Genomic DNA, 20,087 nt, shown 5'->3' on the forward strand with positions numbered 1-20,087 from the left:
TTTAATTTCACTATTTGAGTATTAGCATCTATAAGTTTTATGTCGTTTCTTATTCACATAGTCCTTTATATCTGACATTTCTATGTTGATTATTTGTCATTCCATCGCTGTTTGTGTCTTGGATAGTCTGTTTATACTAGATCTTATGAATGCGTATCCACATCGAAGTATGGAAAGAATGCACTGATTGAACAGTTTCCTCCTTTGATACTGAAGATATGTTTTTTTAATTTTCGATATCTAGCTTTATTTAGCAAATAAAGCATATGCCAGTTTCGTTCTTCCTTTAGAAGTCTGTAGAACTAAATAATCTGTAGAAAGCTGATAAGCTTTCATATAAGATAGATTATTTTGAACAAGAAATAATGGCGGGACGTTTTTACTATTAATGCTCTAAAAGAGGTAAGTTTAAAATTTAGAATATATAATTTACTGTTAATATAACAGTTTGACAAATAGTTGACATTTTAAAAATTCCTCATTTACTAACTATTCTGATGTTTTGGCAACGCTGTGGGGTTCTAACGTCGTAAATCTTAAATGCAATAATTTTTATATGAAAAATTCTATATCTGCGCTTTTACTTACAGATTTGCGTCTAACTTATCCTCTTGAAAAGATATGTCTTCAGTTTTCGCCAAAACCATAGATAATGATATCTCGTTCTATCGTGAGCCATCTCTTGAGCAATCAAATCACAAAAAACAACCGCAAAGGACCACGACCATAAAAACTAACACAAAATACCACAAAACACAACAAGCGCCAAATTTAAAGTAAAATTTAAGAAATCATCCGTTCTTCAATGTAAATACGACTGAACGAATATGTTTTTTGCAACGCGTCTCGATAAAAACGCGGCAAACGCGCTGTGCTTAATTAAAACGCGGCAAGTACATGATACTCGCTAGCACATACCGCTTTTTAATTGAGCACTCTGTAGATACCGCATTTTAATTAATCAACTATGGAAGTTTGGCACATCCGGCATATTATAATTTCTTTATTTTGGTAGCAAATAAAATAATACGACTTCTAGATATTGCACAAGCATAAATAATTTTACAAGGAAACCACATCTATAGAGCAAAAACTCGATTTTAATTTTTTTTGCAGTTGCCGCGTTTTAATTGAGGACAACAGATCGATTATATTGTGATTGTCTACTCGATTAGTCACTGCTGTATATGTACGCATCTAGAACATGTGTTTGATAAGTAAGCTACAATAGATATCTTTCTAGAAATTACGCGTATATTCTAGATTATTATTTAAGAAGCGCTTTTAGTATTAAATTTTACTCTATTCTAGTTTAAAGCACTATTTTGTTTTGTAAAGAAATAAATTTCATGAATGAACCCCAATTACATTAGGTTACTTATATCCTTACAATATGCTATTTTAAAAATTTCTTTATTCGTTTTCTACCAATAATCTTGCCACAAAAGTTTTATGCTGCTTTAGATGTTCTATAATCGGTTCACAATTTGTCGATGTCTCACTACAAGTTTAACCCTAATTAGAGAACTAAAATACAAAGAGGATAGGTAATACGATATAATAGTAAAAACCAACCTGAAACTGACGGTTTAAGATGTTTTCGACTAACCCACCTTGTATCTGAAGGAATACAATACCTTATAATCCTATTACGAGGGTATTTTGAATGGTTAGAGATGACTGACCAGTATTCTAGAGTATATGAATGAAACATTTATTTGAACTAAATAAATATATTTTTTAAATTGTACTTATGTAAATTGTATTTTTTAATAAAACATTTTATTGTTTTAATTACGGGGAAATTTATTTAATTAAGGGGAAAGGCGCCAAATGTCGCCTGGAAAAATTTCCAATGTGTTTTAAATGTATCCGTTATTTTCGAATCCGGAGAAAACTAATAAATATTTTTGAAAAATTTAAACGCAGAATGAAAGATTACATTATTACTGAGGGCAGAAAGTCCCTAAAAACTTCTACAATGTTTATTTTAATATGTTATGTAACAGGGGTGAAAATAAAAGAGAAAATATAGTATAATTTTTAATTGAAAATATTGCATGCAAAAGAAACTTTTTATTTATTCTAATAAATATTTCATACTGCCTTTAAATTTTTTAAAAATGCTTTTTAGTTTTCTCAGGATTTAAAAAAAAATTGATACATTTAAAACACATTGAACAATTTGACAGGCGACATTTTGCGCCTTTCCCTTTTAATACCTTACGATTACAACTACTATTACTTACGTTATATAATTACGATTAGAAAACTATTCAAATTAGTTTAGGTTTGGTATTTCTTTTTTGAAAAAAAATCCATGAATTTTCCTTCGAATACCATTTTTGCCAAATTCATCAATTTCAATAGGCTTTTTCCCTCTCTTTAGTGTTCGTTTGTGTTTGGGTTAGCTATACCGTGTTTTTTTCTTTCTGATAGGAACCTATATATAGTTGACTCTCCTACGAAAGTCATGTTGGCACAACTTTCGACTATGTTGCGAACAGTGTTTGTGGTATTCTGAGAAACCAGAGCATCGTGAACATTCAGGACAATAGTCTTCTCTCTTGGTGAACAGACAGACTTACTGACTTGATGATGTTGATGATGAAGCCATCACAAACAATCCAACAAAACGAGCACGAGCGAAAGGTACGTATATGTTCGTTGGTATATGGAATAAAAAATCACTCACGCACTGCATATAATTTGCAAAAGAAATATTCGAGACGCTAATTACTGCCGTACACGCGGAAATACCGACTAGCCATAAATTACATGCGATCAAAAACGTACTAAACAAAAAAATTGTTTTCGTTCGTAATAACTTCAACCTTTCAAGTTAAGTTTCGAATATAAACTGAACAGACGAGTCACGTGGCTAAAGCCGGCATCTTTATACCCATTATATTATTAAAAATTTGGGGAATTTCATCCTAATTATCTTGCAACGAATAGTACCTTCGGATATGAATTCCAGGTTTTCTAGTAAAGCGATTAAACGCGAAGATTAGTATTGAAATATTTAAAGAGATAAGGTATTCTTATTTACAAAATTGTTAATGGTTAAATTCTTTTTTTTAATAAAATAATATAATAACCAACATTAACCATGAAAGTTTTAAGGCACATTTCGTGCTATCAACATCTTGTGAACGGAGAATAGACGTTTATTTAGACATATTGACTATTTTTCTTCAATTTTGCTTCTTATCATGTTGTTTTATACTAATGTCATCTCTTTCTAGGTCGACTTGTGCTTCTTCCTCCAATGGATGACAGCTCTCAGATTATTTTAACTAGTCTGTGTTTTGCTATTTTATTTTGCTTTTATGTTGTTTATCCTAGACGTGTTGCAGAATTCATTACTTTGCTCTTCTGTGCATCAAAGTTTTTCTGTTATTTTTTTTAGAATTGTAAATACTACTAGCCTTTTTAATCTTTTGTGGGTGACATTTTTATATCGAATTCTTTACCAATCTGTTTTTGTCAGTCCTTTGTCAGCCAAGTCAAATTCTTAAAAGCATGTTCCAGCACAGTGTTAAAAAGTTTAGGTGACATTTTGTCTCCTTGTCTAACCCCTGCTGTATTTTTATGCGATTACTATTAGTATGTAATTTGACAGTGGTTTTTGCCTGTAGGTATATATTGCATAATAATTTTGTATACTTATAGTCTAGCCTGCATTCTTTAAGCGCCTATAGTATTTTACTTAGTAGATTAACTGTGTCAAAGGCTTTGGGATAATCGACAAATATTAGCACTAGAGGTTTATTGTATTCCACAACGATGTCTGTTGTTGTTCTGTCTTTCAATGAATCATTAATATATTTTTCGAACTATTGAATATTAGTTGGTTGTGTCCATTTATTTGGTTGTTTCTTATTTATCATTTGGAGTCTTTCTTTTTCGGACGATATCGTTATTTTCGCTCTTAATAACCTAAAATCACTGCTTGTACTAAACTGGTTTAACAAATTTAAGTCTTTGAATAATTCTTTTTTGTTTGTTAAGAAATAGTCGATTTTGTTCCTTATATTTCCTTCAGAACTTTCCCATGTCCATCTTCTGTGGTTTTTCTGTTTAAAAATGCTGTTTATTTGATAGAGATTGTTTTCTAAAAGAAAAGTTTGCCACTATCATTTCTGCCTTCACTTCCAAAATTTCCTAATATTATTTCAGAGAGGTCTTCCTTAGTGCCTATTTTGGCGTTGAAATCGCCACCTAGTATTAAGAAGTGACCAGGATTTTCCTTATTACACAGGATATTTGGTCGTAGGATAGTTGGACTTCTTCGTCTGGATATCCTGTAGTAGGGGCGTACACTTAAACGATCTTTAGAATGTATCTTGTACTTATTTTGATGTTTAAGTAGAATACCCTTGTTGAGCTTTGGTTGACACAATGATGTTGACAATTCTTTTATAAATAAAGAAACCGACGCCTCCAACTGTCGATTCTTCTTCTCCTTTGTAGTATCATAAATGACCTGATGGGAGTGTGATAAGTCATTAATTATTGTATTGTGCATAAATCAGTTATTATCTTAAACTTTATCAAATTATTTATTATTACAATTTATGTTCCGCAACATCGCAAAAGGAGTTTGGATAATTCGTTGAAAAGTTAATAATCGTTAATAGAGTTAATAGACGACTAATGTTTTCTATTCTAAAGTTTAGCTGTTTATTATTTTCACACAAGCAACATTTTTAGACTTTAATAGTATATTACAAACGCGTTTTTCTTATTATTTGTTCGTCGTGTTAAGATTTTGTTTATGACAAAAGAACTATCAATTAAAAATTTAGGCGAAACATTTTTTCTTATTTGTTAAAAGGTCTGCTTCTACCGAACCACTGGCCTACTAATAAAATTAGTCTGATAGAGTAATAGCGGCGGCCAACCGCCGTCCCATCGTTGAAATCGTTAAACCAACTAGTCGCATGTCTCCCGATAGATGTAGTTTGCCTTGTGGCTCACCTCCAGAATGCTAATTGTTTACGGACCAACCCCGAAGACATTGTCCGATTGTCTCCAGTAAACCGCAAAAGGGTCTCAGATGTGGTTTAGTACGAAATGCATCTGTGGTCAATGGGGGTTGAAATCGGAACAGACCGTTTACCCGTTATGATCTGTGGCCTTTCATTCAGATTTCTGGAAAACGTCAATTTTGTGGACGATTCCATTAAATTATAGAGTCGATCTGGCATCTAGTGTTTCCTTATTTCGTGTAAGTAGTTTATATTATGTTAATAAAGAAAGGTATTCATTGGCAAAGATGTCTCTTTTTATTTTTTGTCCTTGAATTAGTAGACAGTAATTTATAAAAGTACACATAGAGTCGTTCTTTTTTTACAAATGGAAAAGTAGACATCACAAACCGATAGGTAAGTGGTGCAATTTCATGAGTGGGAAAAGACAGTTACAGATATGTTGCATACAATATTCTTACATAGACCTAGGCAAATAGTAGATATTTCTAAAATGTTCATTAAAAATTTCAAAGAAGTTACAACTTCTTAATTTTAAGTAATTAATATTAAAAAATATTGATTTAAGGATTTATTTAAAAATTGAAGAAAATTATAATAAAAAACTAGAAAAAACTAGAAGTGTTAATGTTGCTTGAATTGTAAGTGACGGACCGAATTAAATTTATTTTCGTGGAAACTTCGTTTTTAAAAACTTTATTTTCAAAAATACAATACAATATACTTGTTGCCGAATTATAAATAAACGCTCTGAATACAATTAACAAATAACTTCTTAAATGTTTAACTTATTAATTCTTTATTATAAATTAGTGCACGCCTATTTATACCTCCTGATCGGATGGACTGTGGTCGGCGGATTCCAATGGAATTATCTTTTTATGTTTATATAATTCCTCCCTCCTTAAGTTCTGAAAACAAGGGACTTGATTTTCCTGAACCATATTTTGTCTTCTGTGTTTTCCTTTTGGTAAAATACAATATTCTTTGAATTTACTATTGAACACCTTAAAAATTGCTAAAATAAGAATTAAAATTATATTAGTATATTATAATAATTAGAATTGAGTTGGTCCAGTTGTGATATGTTGGGACTTCTTTTAGTTCAGGCATTTCTATATTCTCTGTTATTTTCTGTATCTTCTTAATTTTGCTGCTATCCAATGTTTTCTATTTTAGTATGGGTAGATTCGTTATATTTTTTTTATATTCAAATCTTGGTAAGTCGAATATGTATTCTTCGTGTATTGTCTCTTCTTTTTCATAGATTTGATTATTGATTGTTATTGGGCATTTTCCGATAGTGATGGCTCATGGTTTGCTTATTTTATATATACCATTTTTATCACAATTGGTCTATTGTTGCTGAATTAACAGGAATGACTAGTAGTTGATTGGAATTATTGGTTGATATTGTGGTTTTCTTTAAATGTATATTCGTACTTTTACATTCATTTTTACCACTTTGTATAAGTTTACTTTGGCATGGTTGAGAATTTTCTTTGTAAAGTCTTCTTTAAACAATAATAATAATTTTCAATTTCGGAACATCTTTTGGCTGTCATCCAATTTTCTTTGCTACTGAGAAGTAGGAAAGGTTGGTCAGGAATAATTGTGAGGTTATTTAAAAGTATAGGATAAATTTGAAAATATCTACAGGAATAACTGGCGATTGGAGTATGAATATTAGAAATAACTAAATTTCTGTGAATTTGAACTTGAGTAGAAAAGAGATTATAATAATTTATAAAATTTTTAAGTTTTGGAATATTTTTTGTTTGATATATTTTGTTTAGATTTGTAATTATTGGTTCTTTTAGTGACAAAAGCCATTGCAAAGGTTTATGATCACTGACAATATTAAATTTTGTACCATATAAATAGGGTCTAAAATATTTGACAGCATAAACTATGGCTAAAAGTTCGTTTTTGATTGTGCTATAGTGACATTCAGTGGGGTTTAGGGTTCTAGACGCGAAAGCAACATGCAAATTGTTACCTATGAGACCTTGGGAGAGAACAGCACCGATTGCAAAATTGGAGGTATCGGTTGTTACATTAAAAGGTTTTTCGAAGTCAGGATATTGAAAAATTGGATCATTGATTAGAATATTTTTACAAAGTCCAAAACTTTCAATAAATTCAGGAGTATGTTTAATTTGGACACCTTTTTTAAGGCAAAAAGTTAAAGGTTTAGTTAATTTAGCGAAGTTTTTTATAAATCGTCGATAATAACCGATAAGTTCTAAGAACGGTTTAATTTGTTTTGCTGTTTTTATAATTGGAAAGTTTTTTATTGCATATATTTTCTTTGGATTTGATTTGATACCTTGGGGAGTTATAACATGTCCCTTTTTATCGAGCTGTACTTTTAATCCAGCTTTTCTTAATCATTTGAAAACTTGAGTTATGTTACTGACATGTTCTTGAAGAGAAGTTGAAAATATAATAATGTCCATATATACGAAGCATATTTTATTTAGTACGTCTTTGAATACATTATCCATTACCCTTTGGAACGTAGCCGGTGCGTTTTTAAGACCAAATGGCATCCGAAGATATTCGTAATGACCAGTTTCTACATTAAACTCTGTTTTCAGGATTAAATTTTCATCAATATCGATTTATGTAAAACCGGAGGCTAAATAGGCGTATTACAGAGTTTTTTAGAACATAAGAAATTATTTTCGGAATAACTTAAATCTATAGTTTTAAACGTACTCCCCCTTTTGAAGGGTTTCCTTTAAAATTTGTATTTATCTATGGGGTTAACGTATTCACTAAACATTAGCACCTGAGTTTTACTTCACTTGCGTAAGCAAAGGTAATGGACACAAATGTCTGATTGACCGCTTGATAGTTCGTGATAAAGTCCTGGGGGAAACCACTCGAGTCACCCCGTCGCGTCCGGGGTGGACCTGTAAAATTCTGCCCAGAGACCACTTATTGGGCGGTTGCTGGTTGTCTTGAATTCCAACAAGAACATCGGGTTCTAATAGAGTTGGTTAATCCCTCCATTTGTATGACTGCGGTAAGTAAGTTGAATATTTTTTGGTAAATTGCCTCCAAAATTGGCCTTTGAACTTTTTTATGGCCTCCAAAGATGCAAGTTTGTTTTCAGGGATATGGAAAAACTCGTTCTCAGGTAAAGTATTGATGTAGCGTCCAATTAGGGAATAAAAAGGACTGATGGGTTGAAGGTTATTGAGGATCATTCGACGTGGCAAACGAAGTAGGTGAATTCAATATTTCCTCAATCTGTATTAATAATATATTCAATTCAGCATAAGTTAAAGCTATATGTTCAATAGCCCTTTTTAAATGGAATTTGGTGCTTTTCACGTCGGCTTCCCATAAGCCTTCAAAATTTGGAGAGTACGTAGAAATAAACTGCCAGGTTATGTGTTGAAAAGTGCAGTAGCGGTTTATACTTTCAGAATTACTTTCTAACAAACTATAAAGTTCCCTGATTTTATTGTTAGCTCCCACAAATGTTTTTACATTGTCAGAAAATACAGTGTGTTCATAAAGTGTGGAAACGGTCTGTTATCTCATGACTTAATTATTTTCACAGTTAAAGTTCTGACAGGTCGATTTTTATTTTTGTTCTTTAACCTTTTTGGAAAAAAAAAATAATTTTTATCCCCACTATCTTAGCAGATGTGACGTGATCCATATTTTCTTAAATAGAAAGGACATATTTTTATCTAAAAAATTTAAAGCTCATATTTTCTGAGTACAAACGTACTAAACTCATCACGTATATGAAAATAATTTGATATGATAATAAACCGTTTACACACTTTATGAATGCCCTGTATATGAAGTGGAATACCTTGCTGAGAAATAAAACGCTTTAGGCAGGCTAACAAGTATTCAGAAGCAAGATTAGAGACAGATGCACCAAATTCCCGTAATTTAGAATGGTAGGGAGGGGATTATTCTCTCTCTAGGCAAATGACCAATAGGACAAGAAGCTAACTTGGGCTTAAACTTGAAACAGCGAATGCATCGATGTACTGTTTGTTTGGTTAAATTACGGCCACCTGTTACCCAAAATTGTTGCCGAATGGTGGCAAGCTGTGGACCTGCATGTGATTTAATAAAATAAAATGTCTAAAAAGTAACCTCGCTAACGGGTGCTTTGAAGACAGTAGTATTAAATGTTTGATGTTCTGATCAAAAGACGACAAATCTAGCCGTCCTCCTACTAAATAAATATTTAGCATCCAAAGATGGAGATAGTGAAGATAAACTACCTTTTTTCGGAAGGCTTTTATTTAATGCAAGAGCTTGAACCAGTTCCAAAAAATACTCCCTTTGTCACAATTTTATTAAAAGAGAAAATTAATTATCTAGTTCGTAATGATAAAGTTAACCTTTGTGTTTACTATTCTTAGGATTCACATTAGTACACAATCTTAAGCAGTAAGCAACTACTCATATTAGTTTATCTAAATTGGAAAACAAAGAAAAAATATCACAAGGGTTTGTCTTTAAATGAATTTTAGTTACCTTTTTTAATCAGGCAATTATGTTTCAGGATTAAATGGATAAGTGTGTGGCCAAAACGATTTATCTTCACGAAAAAATATGGGCCATGCTACCAGAAGTTTTGATCTAGTAATATTTGAGATTGTGATCCTCTTAAAGCTATATCAGCAGGACTACTTTTCACGTTTATGTAATACCAACTTTTCGGATTTGTTAAAGATTGAATCTGATTGAATCGATTGGCTACGAATACTTGGAACGTATTGGGTTCATTACGAATCCAAGCTAGGATTCCTTAAGAATCTGACCAAAAGAAAACTGGAAGTGAGATTTGCACTGAATTGATTACTTGTTAAAAGAGTTTTGAGCCTAGTTACGCTGCACATAGCTCTAAACAAACAATCGTATCTTCAATGGTGCCACCTTTGTTTTTGAGCACATAAGGTAACATGCATACCCATTACTATAATTTCTGTTCGCATATAAATGCAAGCAGCATAACCACTTTGCAACACATTACAAAATACATGAAAGTCAGTTGGAATTGAATTTAATGGAACCTACAACATTAAAATAAACTATATACGTCATAAATCATCTGAAAAACAACAAAGTGCCTGAAACAGATGGAATAAATGCAGAATTAATAAAGAATGTTGTACGTCATCCCAGAGAATTGGAAAGAAGGAATCATATTTCCTATGTTTAAAGGGGAGACAAACGACTCTGCGAAAATTATAGCGGCGTAACAGTGTTAAATGTCGCCTATAAGGTATTATCAGAAATTATATGCACCTGCCTTGAATCATTTTCAGAAGAAATAATTAGTGAATACCAATGTGGTTTCAGACCAAAAAGATCAACTATAGACCAAATACATATGTTATTATTATACATTATACATTAAAAATGAGCTGAATATAACATATCAATTTTCAACTTGTATATTGATTTTAAACAGGCGTTTGATAGAGTTAGTAGACAAAAAATTTTAAAGTTATTATTATTAAAATGGGAATAAGCCACAATTAAAGGTCAAAGTACGTTTATTGACGTTTCAATTTCCACTTCGGATTTTCAATTTTCAATTTCAATTCAACGATTTCCGAAGTGGAAACTGAAATGTCAATAAACGTACTTTAACCTTTAATTGTGGCTTATTCCCATTTAAATAGTAATTACTTTAACACGTCACAAGAAAATAGCTTCATAACAATATTAAAAAATTTTAAATCTTCTATCCATGTTAGGAATACCAAAAAAGCTATACTAAAATTCAATAACCTATGCAGGAAGCAGGAGACGTAAACATTAGCAGGTATAGGCCTCTAACAGTACCGCATTTAGGATTATCTTTTCGTTTTGCCATAAGTATTATCTTGTAAAATACGAAATTTATATTTTAATTTTGGAAAAATACCAGACAAAGAACCTGTTTATTTTTAGTTGATATCCTACAATAGACACCATCTACACAGGGCGAAAAAAAAAACAAGAAATTATTTTTTTTATCTCAAAAAGGGCCAACAAGCTTTATTTATAATTTTTATAAAATAAATTAAAAATCAAACTTTTTTTTCCGAGTCGATATGCTTATTGTTCAGCGAACTGATGATTAGTTTTCTATTCCTTAATCACCGTAAATACACTTCGATCACAAAGTTCAACTTTACTCTCCACTTTTTCTACAATATCTTCAACCACGAACCTGGAATTTTCTATTGTTTCATATTTAAATACATTATTTCTTACACTACAACGCTAAGAGGACTTCTTGTAGTTCGTTTTCGAGAAGGACTCAATGTATTTTTAACTAATTTATCAGCTGAATAAGTGGACCACATTTTTGTTTTCAAAAACAGTAATCACGTATACAATTTAAAGTCGTTACAGAGATAAAAATAAATACTTAAGTAGTTTGATAACGCACAACAAATTTTAAATAAAATTTATATCAACTCGGCGGTAAAAATTTTGTATTTTTTGATCAGAGTGTCCTATCGACAAAAATCAAAAGTTGTTTTTAAGGTGAAGAGCTTTCGTATGCAATTTTTTGGTTTGGTCGCAAATAAAGTAAGTTTTTATAAATATGTTAAATAAATTAACGTTGCCTGATTTTTGCCATTTTTTTGGGTTACGAGATCAATAAAATTTATTACTTTCATCGACACAAGCCTAAAATTTCGGTTTTGGATTTATTGAACAGATTTATAGAAACTGTCTTTATTTGCGGTAAAATACAAAAATTACATAAGAAAGCTGCACTTTTTACCTTTGAAACGCATTTTGATTCTTGTCGATAGGACACTCTGATCAGACGATCGAGGTTTTACCGTCGAGTTAATACAAATTTTATTTAAAATTGATTTTGCGTGCGTAACTGACATTCAAAATCGCCGGTCGCTTCAAGGGTTGTTTCTGAAAGAACGGTTTATTCTACAAAAAAAGTGCTAATAAACATTTGTATTTAAAATGATCTTAGTTACATTTTTTATTTAAAATATTTTTTCTATGGCTTACAGTTTCTTGGAAAATCGTTTAATCCGGGGGGTAGGAGGGCAAACTTTTTTGCATCTTTTTTTGAGTCCCAAAAATGACATTCTCAGCAAAATTTAGATTGTTTGTATGATTTGTAGAGGTCAAATCTCTGACGACTGGACTTTACTAGTGCGTTTCGTGATCCTGTATTGTGATGATTAGAAATTGCGTCTGGTACGGGAGACTGAAAATAGAACGAACGAGATACATGGAAGAGTTTAAGCGAGAGACATACAGTGAAAACTGTGATATTCTTGAACATATAATAGTAACCATTTAAAAAACCTAAATTAAAAACAAATGAATACATAATAATAAAGAGAACTATAATAGTATTCCGAATCTACGCAAAAATCTAATAGGTACCAATCTCCAACATTTTCTTCAGTACAAATCTTTCGTATTGAAATAGTTATAAAAATTCTTCAGCGAGCAGTAAATACATCTGAACTGTTCACCTCAATTCTTGTATAACTGTTAATCAAATTCTGAGAATAGTTCAATGAGGCAATCACTAATTTCAAACTTTAACTGCATGCATTCCAGTCGTTTAAAGCCTAAACACAATCAAATAAAATTTATATTCATGTCAAAAGTAACGCTGCAATGGCTTTATAATATCGTGTGTGTATACAAGAACGTTGAACACAACAAAAGGCGCCATTACGGAATTGATTTATGTCTGAAATTGAATTCAACCGGAAAGAAAAACCCCCTTTGGATCCATGGCAATAATTTATAGACACTATAAATTAATTATACATGTGCATTAGCATAATACTTTAATTTGAATTGCAATGGAAGGGAATGTGCACGTATAATAATTATACCTATAGCTGTAGGAAATATTTTTTTAACACTTTTGGTATATGTTAAATATTTTATTATTTAGAAGCAATATTTGAAAGTTAATTGTCTACACCGCATATTTAATGTATCGTTTTACAGATTTCTGTATATAAAATGGCTGTTTATGGTTGCAGTCAAAAACAAGTGAAGAAGCGATAAAAAAGGGTTGAGACGTTTATTTTATTTCACGTTCTTACCAAAGCTAACGCAGTTAAATCTGGCATAAAATATAGAGTCAGTTTGACATCACACAAACTGTCACTAAGTAGATTGTCTGCTGACAAGAAAAAGTCACTAAGTACTACTACATACTATCTGAAAAAATTGGACTTAAACACTTTTTATTTGACTAAATTTCATTTTTGTTTTGATTATTATGAAACTTAAAGTTTTGACGTAACATTCCCTAATTATAATACCAAGGTAATAACTTAACTCTGTTGTTATTTATAAAGTTTTTGGAGTTTTAGGACTTAATGATTTTTTTCTGCAACTGACTTGGCTAAAACCTTAAATAAAACAATTAATGAACTGGATTGCGATTTTATTATAATGAGATTTTATAACAAAAACTGAAAAAAAGCTGAATAAATGAAATAATTCTTCTTCTATACCAAAAACTGAATAAAAAATTAAATTTGTTACTGAAAAAGTCCAACGGAAACTATTTAACAGTTTATAACTACAAATAACACAACTACAACAGAGTAGAATTTATAAGAAACAAAAGACTTTTCAACATGTACAACTAGGAAAGGATCTTGGAAAGGATGTGGCAGACTTTTGCTACTTTAGGTACTTTTTTACTAATTAAAATAAAAAAACGCATTTAAAAATCATACAAGTGTATGCCCCAACAAGTAAGTATGACGACGACGATATTAAATTTTTTTTCGAAGAAATCACCATAGCCTTTATTGTCGTTAATAATAATGGGCGACTTTAATGCCAAATTATGTATTAAAATCAGTTCAGAAGAGAGCAAAATAGGTAGGTATGGATATTACAAAAGAAATAATTGAGGTCACGCATGTACTGATGAATTACTCAGATCAGAAAAAACTTTTTGCTATTAATTCATTTAAATTATTTATCAGCCAGAAACCTAAACGAAAATGGACATAGTTGTCGCTGGAAAGTCTTGATGATAATATCAAAAATAAAATTGGTTACATCCTGTCAACAATAAAGTCTATCATTAGAGATGTGATTTTGCTAGATCTGTTTTCTACTCTAACGGCCTGTGCTAAATTAAAAACTACCAAAAATTAGACATTTAAAAACTGACACTAGAAAAACAAAAGTTAAAAAAAAAATAGATCAAATATTACCAAAAAGGGAAAATTTATAAATTCCAACATTAATGACCAAAACATCTTAGTCACTGATGCGTTAGTGAAAGCAGGAAACAAAATAGCACTCACCAAATCAAAGGCTGAATCCTACATATTCCAACAGATATAAGGAGATATAAAAAAGTTTAAAAAACGATTAAGAAACACAAAAACGAAGAAAAATATATACTTAAAACCACAACTAGGAAAGACACAGATAAATAATATAAACAACAAATATCGGATAGAAGTACACAACATAAAAAATTTCACAATAATAACTTAAAAATACTACTCGAAGCAGTAAGAGAAATATTTAAGGAATAAAATTCTTACAGAAAATACCTTACACCTGTAGCGAAGCAGCGACGCTATTATATTTAAAAAAGGCAGCAAAAAAGAATTAAAGAACTACAGTCACATAACCCTACTAAACGTTATACATAAATAACTAAAATTTTAACAGCGACGGTAACTTTAAAATTAGAAAACTACAAGTCGCGGGAACACGCTGGATTTAAAAATGGATTCAGTATACGTGTTCACTTAATAATCAAGATTTAGCTATACGGCTAACACTTTCTCCAAGGGGAAAATTCACTCATCCCAGATATCTACAGTATCAAAGTATTGAGCTCTGGTGGGACTCTTTCCGTGTTATCGAGACCTAGGTGACTTGATACGTCGGTGTATCTCCCAAAAATTTTCGCACGCATCTAGATGTCGAAAGTAGCACAGCTTTCTGCATAATCTTATATACATTTAGACCCAGCTTTTTTATGTTTTCTAGGAGGTTCTTCGGAATGACTCCAGTAGTGGAAAGAATAATAGGTATCGTCTGGGTACTTTCCATTCTCCATTGTCTCCTTATTTGTATTTCTAGATCTCTGTACTTGGCGATCTTTTCTCTGTATTTAACACGCAGATTATTGTTGTTAGGTATCGCCACATCGATTACTGTTGTTTGTCTCGTTAGTTTATTAACTAGTACGAGATATGGTCTATTATGTGCTAGTATTTAGGTGTGTTAAGCTGTGTGAGCACAGTGCGATCCCAGTATAGCTTGTAGTTGTCATTCTCAAGTATACTCTCAGAAACGTATTGGTAATATGGAAATAGTTTGTTTGGAGTAGTCCACACATGAAAGCTATCTGTTGATGAAGGATCTTCCCAACTGATTCATGCTGTTCCTTATATTCAGTTGCAGCAAATGCCTGGCAGTCCCTGGTAAGATGTTGGACGGTTTTTTGGGCTTGACATCCATATTGGCATTTGTCGTTTTGGACCTGAGGGTCTTTGACGACATATTTCAGGTAATTTTTGGCTGGTATAACCTGATCCTGAATGGCAAGTAATAAACCTTCTGTTTCAAAAAACATCTTTTTTGATGTCAACCAATAATTCGACGCTATAATGTTGACATAGTCTTGACTTCATTGGGATGTCGCCTGTGTAGAGGTTTACCCATCCAGATGCGCATTTTTTCGTTCTTAGGTAGATAGGTTGTGATAGATTGATCGGTGTGTCATTTACAGCGTAAATCGCGGGATGTAGAGTAGATATATTTCCATTTGAAAATAAGTTCTCAAATTAGTAATCTGTTTCTCCAATTGCTCACTTATGTTTATAAGTCCTCATCCTCCTAAATACTGCGGTAATGTCGTTCTTTCTACTGCACTTCGAGTATGGTGTTTTTGTGCCTTTGTAAGGTATGTTCGTACTTTTTGCTGAAGAGTTTTTATATCAGTTTTTTGGGGGCTGAACCTTTCCTCTGACTATAGTCAAAACAAGTCACTTGTCTGGCCCGAAGTGCACACTAATATCATTAGAGAATGTTTCTACAGTTTTTAGCATCTGATAGAAGTGGTTTCGAGTGGAAGCTATTAGTTTCAAATCATCCATATACAACAGACGATTAAGCTTCGCCACTATAGTATTGTTGTTTTTCATGCTAAAATCTGAGTCAGTGAAGTTCAGAACCACAATTTACTCAACGAGTCTTCTTGGAATAGACCGCGGTTAATTGCGATATTTTCCGTTTCGATATTGTTGTGACCTGGTAGTTGGAGGTGAATTTTTTTTTTTCTAATCTGTCATTATAGATCTTAAAAAGGTCACTATATTATCATCTACTATATATTCTTAATATATCTACAAGACATTCATGCGACACTGAGTCAAAGACTTTCATGTAGTCAATAAAGGCAGTGAAGAAGTTCCTTTTTTGGTGTATGCCTGGTTAAAAATGACAGTCAATAATTTGTTGTTTGTAGCCCGTGGAACCTTTAGCGCATCCTTTCTGTTGAGGTTCTATTATATTGTTTAGAGCGCAGTGTTGGTAGATACGCTGGGCTACACAGAATCTGACCAATTTATACAAAGTTGGAAGACACGTATTTGGGCGGTACTTGACTGAATCTTGGGTATTATTTTGATCCTTCGGTATTAAGTAATTTGCTCCTGAGTTAAGAATGATGGTATTTCATAGTGTTGATAAGCACTCGTGAGTACTCCAGAACTGCTTAAGCCAGAAGTTTTGAACTCCGTCTGGTCCAGGAGATTTCCAGATATCCATATGAAGCTCTTTGGGGATATTGGAGACTTCTACTGTGATTAAGGGTTTATAAAGAGCAGTACGGTAGTGTTGACAGTTGTGCATTGTATCTTCTATCCATGCAGCATTGGTGTTAAGAGCATCTAGTTTGAAAAGTTGATTTCCCCAAAACTCCTGAATTTCTTCTTGCTTGGGTATGATTTATTGGCACCTTCTGCAGTGAAATTAAGTTTCCAATAAAACGCTTCCTCGGCGTGCTCAAAAAGCGCAATGTCGCATCTCCGGCTTATACTGACTTTATACTTCCTTAGCCGTCCTAAATCGATGGAGAGTTTGTGTTTTTATGTATTTGGGCACTTTTGGGTTATCTTGTTTCCTAGATCATATTGCGGGTGCCTTACAATACTCATCATTATTTCTTCAGTTCTTAAGCTCTTCTGATGACTTTTCTACTTGGTGTTCCTCGTATATATTCTATCATTTGATCAATATCCCTACCCAGTAAATCAATCTTGTTTAGAAGTCGTTTTTCCCAGGGTTCAACCTTGTTATCTGTCCTTCCAACATTGGTACCCCATCGTGTTCTGATCTTAATTCCCATTACATTTGCTGTTGCTGTTGCTGCACTGTAAATAAGCATGTGCAAATGTTTCATCGTATGGGCTTCTGCGACTTAATTGGGTAGGACTTCAGTATTCATAATTCGTAAGAGCGCACCTAGTTTCTTAGAAGTGTTTATTTATGGTAGTAATGGTCTGCTAAGTTATTTTCTTTCATTAAACTCTTGTACAGCACGTGTCATTTCGCTAACCAGAATATGGCGTTTCTTGTATGGCAAGTTGAGAAATCTGCTCATGTATTTCATTATGGAATACATACTTGATCCACACTTATCTCTAGATTATTAATCTCTTGTTCGACTTCGCTTCTGATGGTATTGCGTCCAGTCTCTGGGATAAGATTGTTTCTTATAATTACCCCGTATTGATCTGTAACTCGTTGTTCCGATACTTGAATTTCTAACTACTTCCTGCAAAATTCGGCATATAGATTTTGTCGAGACCCGGTGGTTCCTTGATCAAGGTTTGTCACCTGATACGCAAAATATTTTTATTCATGGATGCTGTCCACTTTATGAGCTGCCTTGGTCGTCCCGCTTGGGTGAGCGCCGGCTGATATTCCAGTGCAGCATCTTCAGTGAGTGGGGCTCTTGGTATTGTTTGGCTCGCGTGTGGTTGTTTTTGTTGTTCGGTTGTAGCTAATTGTATGACAGGAGCCCGCCTCCTCAGCACCCTGCCACCGACATTCCGCATGCTGCCACGTCCAGCGCCGGCTCTAGATGTGCCCTGGCGATCCCCAGGCAGCGACCCCAAACACAAACCATTTAACTTCATTTTCATGAGTGTGCATTTTATACCTACTGTCAGGTGTCAGTTTTTGTTCCACGACAGGTATTTGAGCTACCCTCTGGGTATTGGTTCTAAGAATACCCAGAGAGCATCCCAGATTCGCAGGAGGCCGCGCATAACAGAACTGACAAAAGCTCCCAAAGGTCACTTATTAACAATTAATATAATATTAACCGAAAAATCAAATGAATATCACATATCCTTGTACGTCGTATTCAGGGATTTTGAGAAAGGATTCGATATAGTAAAGCATTGTTCAATAATGAATGCTATACAAAACGGAAGAATTGATTTTACATATATAGATCTTATACACTAATGGACACAAATATGGAATATTTTAAAATTATTGACTTTACTTACGTATGTACCCATACATATCATTTGTCTTTATAATATTATTTATATAAAAATTATTCTATTGCTTAACATCGTTATATTATATGGCAATCTGCAGTAAAAGTAATTGCTCAGTCAATCTTTCGTGTCTTATAATGTTCTAACATACTCCCGTTATTATTCACCCGTAGACAAGCGATTTCCGTGATATCGATATCCATAGTTCGTTTTGTATTGGTTTCGCATATCTGCTTTACTCTTAATTCCTTCACATGTTGTAAAAGCGACTCTGCTTAATAATAGTTTGTTTTTTCTTTGGTGCTTTACATATAGTCTTAATATACATAGTCTTAACCGTTAATCATTAGCTTGTATTGTATGTACATTATCTGTTTCATTGTAATTGCTTTAAATAGAGTTTTATAAAGCCTTTTTGATTCTTACTGTCGCTCTTATACATCCAAGGCGAAAGTGAGCAATTCGAGGGTTCTAGATTGAACGTGGACACATTCTACTCCCTCTCTGGTTGCCTCATATCTTATATATTGGTCATCTTACGTGCAGAAAGCAACATCAGTTAAATTTCATAAACGTGCCTAGAAATTTTATTTGTGTAATTTATGTCTAATTGGATAACGGGTTGGGAGATTAGAAAAAATTCACGATTCTGGGCTTATCCAAATTTAAAACCAAACAATTTATATCACACTTCTTCTCGAATAATATTATTATATCTGTTACTTTATAAACTACTTGATCCAACGCTTCTGCAAACAGTGTGTCGTTGTAAATAAGTAGGTTTTCTGGTCTCTAACATACTCCGGTAAGTCATCCAAAAGTAACATCTAAAAGTATGGGACTAAAGATTCTTCTTGAGGAGCTAAGAGGTTAATGTGATAAATATCAGAGAATATATTGTTTATAGAAACACAAAATGGACGATGAGAAACGTATAAAATTATCTACATATTTATTGGATCTTGGATAATAACCGTCTCCTGTTTTTCGTATAGAAATCTTGTTTTTAGGCAATCGAATGCTTATATTGTATAAAATTTTATGTTCTTTTTTTCATATGGACATTGTATAAATTCGACAATTTTTTAACCAAAAACCATGTTCTCTCTGTAAATAGGCTAGTAATACCATATATTTGAAATTCAGCTAGGGCATAATTTGGTTAAAAACAATTGTGTCCTATATTTTGGTAGACTTAAGCAAATTATATCTCTACGATTATACAAGACATGTATTTGTTCTTTTTTATAAATGAGAACGCTCTTGGATATCTTGTATTAGTCTGAAAATTTTTAACTACACATTGATTAAATTATGTATTTAGAATTAGAAAAATCCTATCGAAATATCCCCACAAAAAAAGTGGGTACGTTGGGTATCTCTTGCTTGTAAAATTATTTATTTATTTCTAGTACATCAATTTCAGTAAATGGACTATTAAAGAATAACTTACATAAAGTTTGTTTTTAGACAGCGTACATTTTTATCGTTTTTGTATAGAGATTCATCAAAGTAAGTAAATGAGAAAGTCTGCAAAATCATTACCTATATCTCTTTA

General features: G+C 32.4%; 1 protein-coding gene across 1 annotated transcript in view; it reads left to right on the plus strand.

Moving 5' to 3' along the window:
* The window catches only part of LOC140447769 (LIM domain only protein 3), a 1,475,576-nt gene that overhangs the window by 872,683 nt on the left and 582,806 nt on the right, over nt 1-20,087 (plus strand). The window lies entirely within an intron of this gene.

This window comes from Diabrotica undecimpunctata, chromosome 8, assembly GCF_040954645.1.
Source record: "Diabrotica undecimpunctata isolate CICGRU chromosome 8, icDiaUnde3, whole genome shotgun sequence".
NCBI classification, from domain to species: Eukaryota; Metazoa; Arthropoda; class Insecta; order Coleoptera; family Chrysomelidae; genus Diabrotica; species Diabrotica undecimpunctata.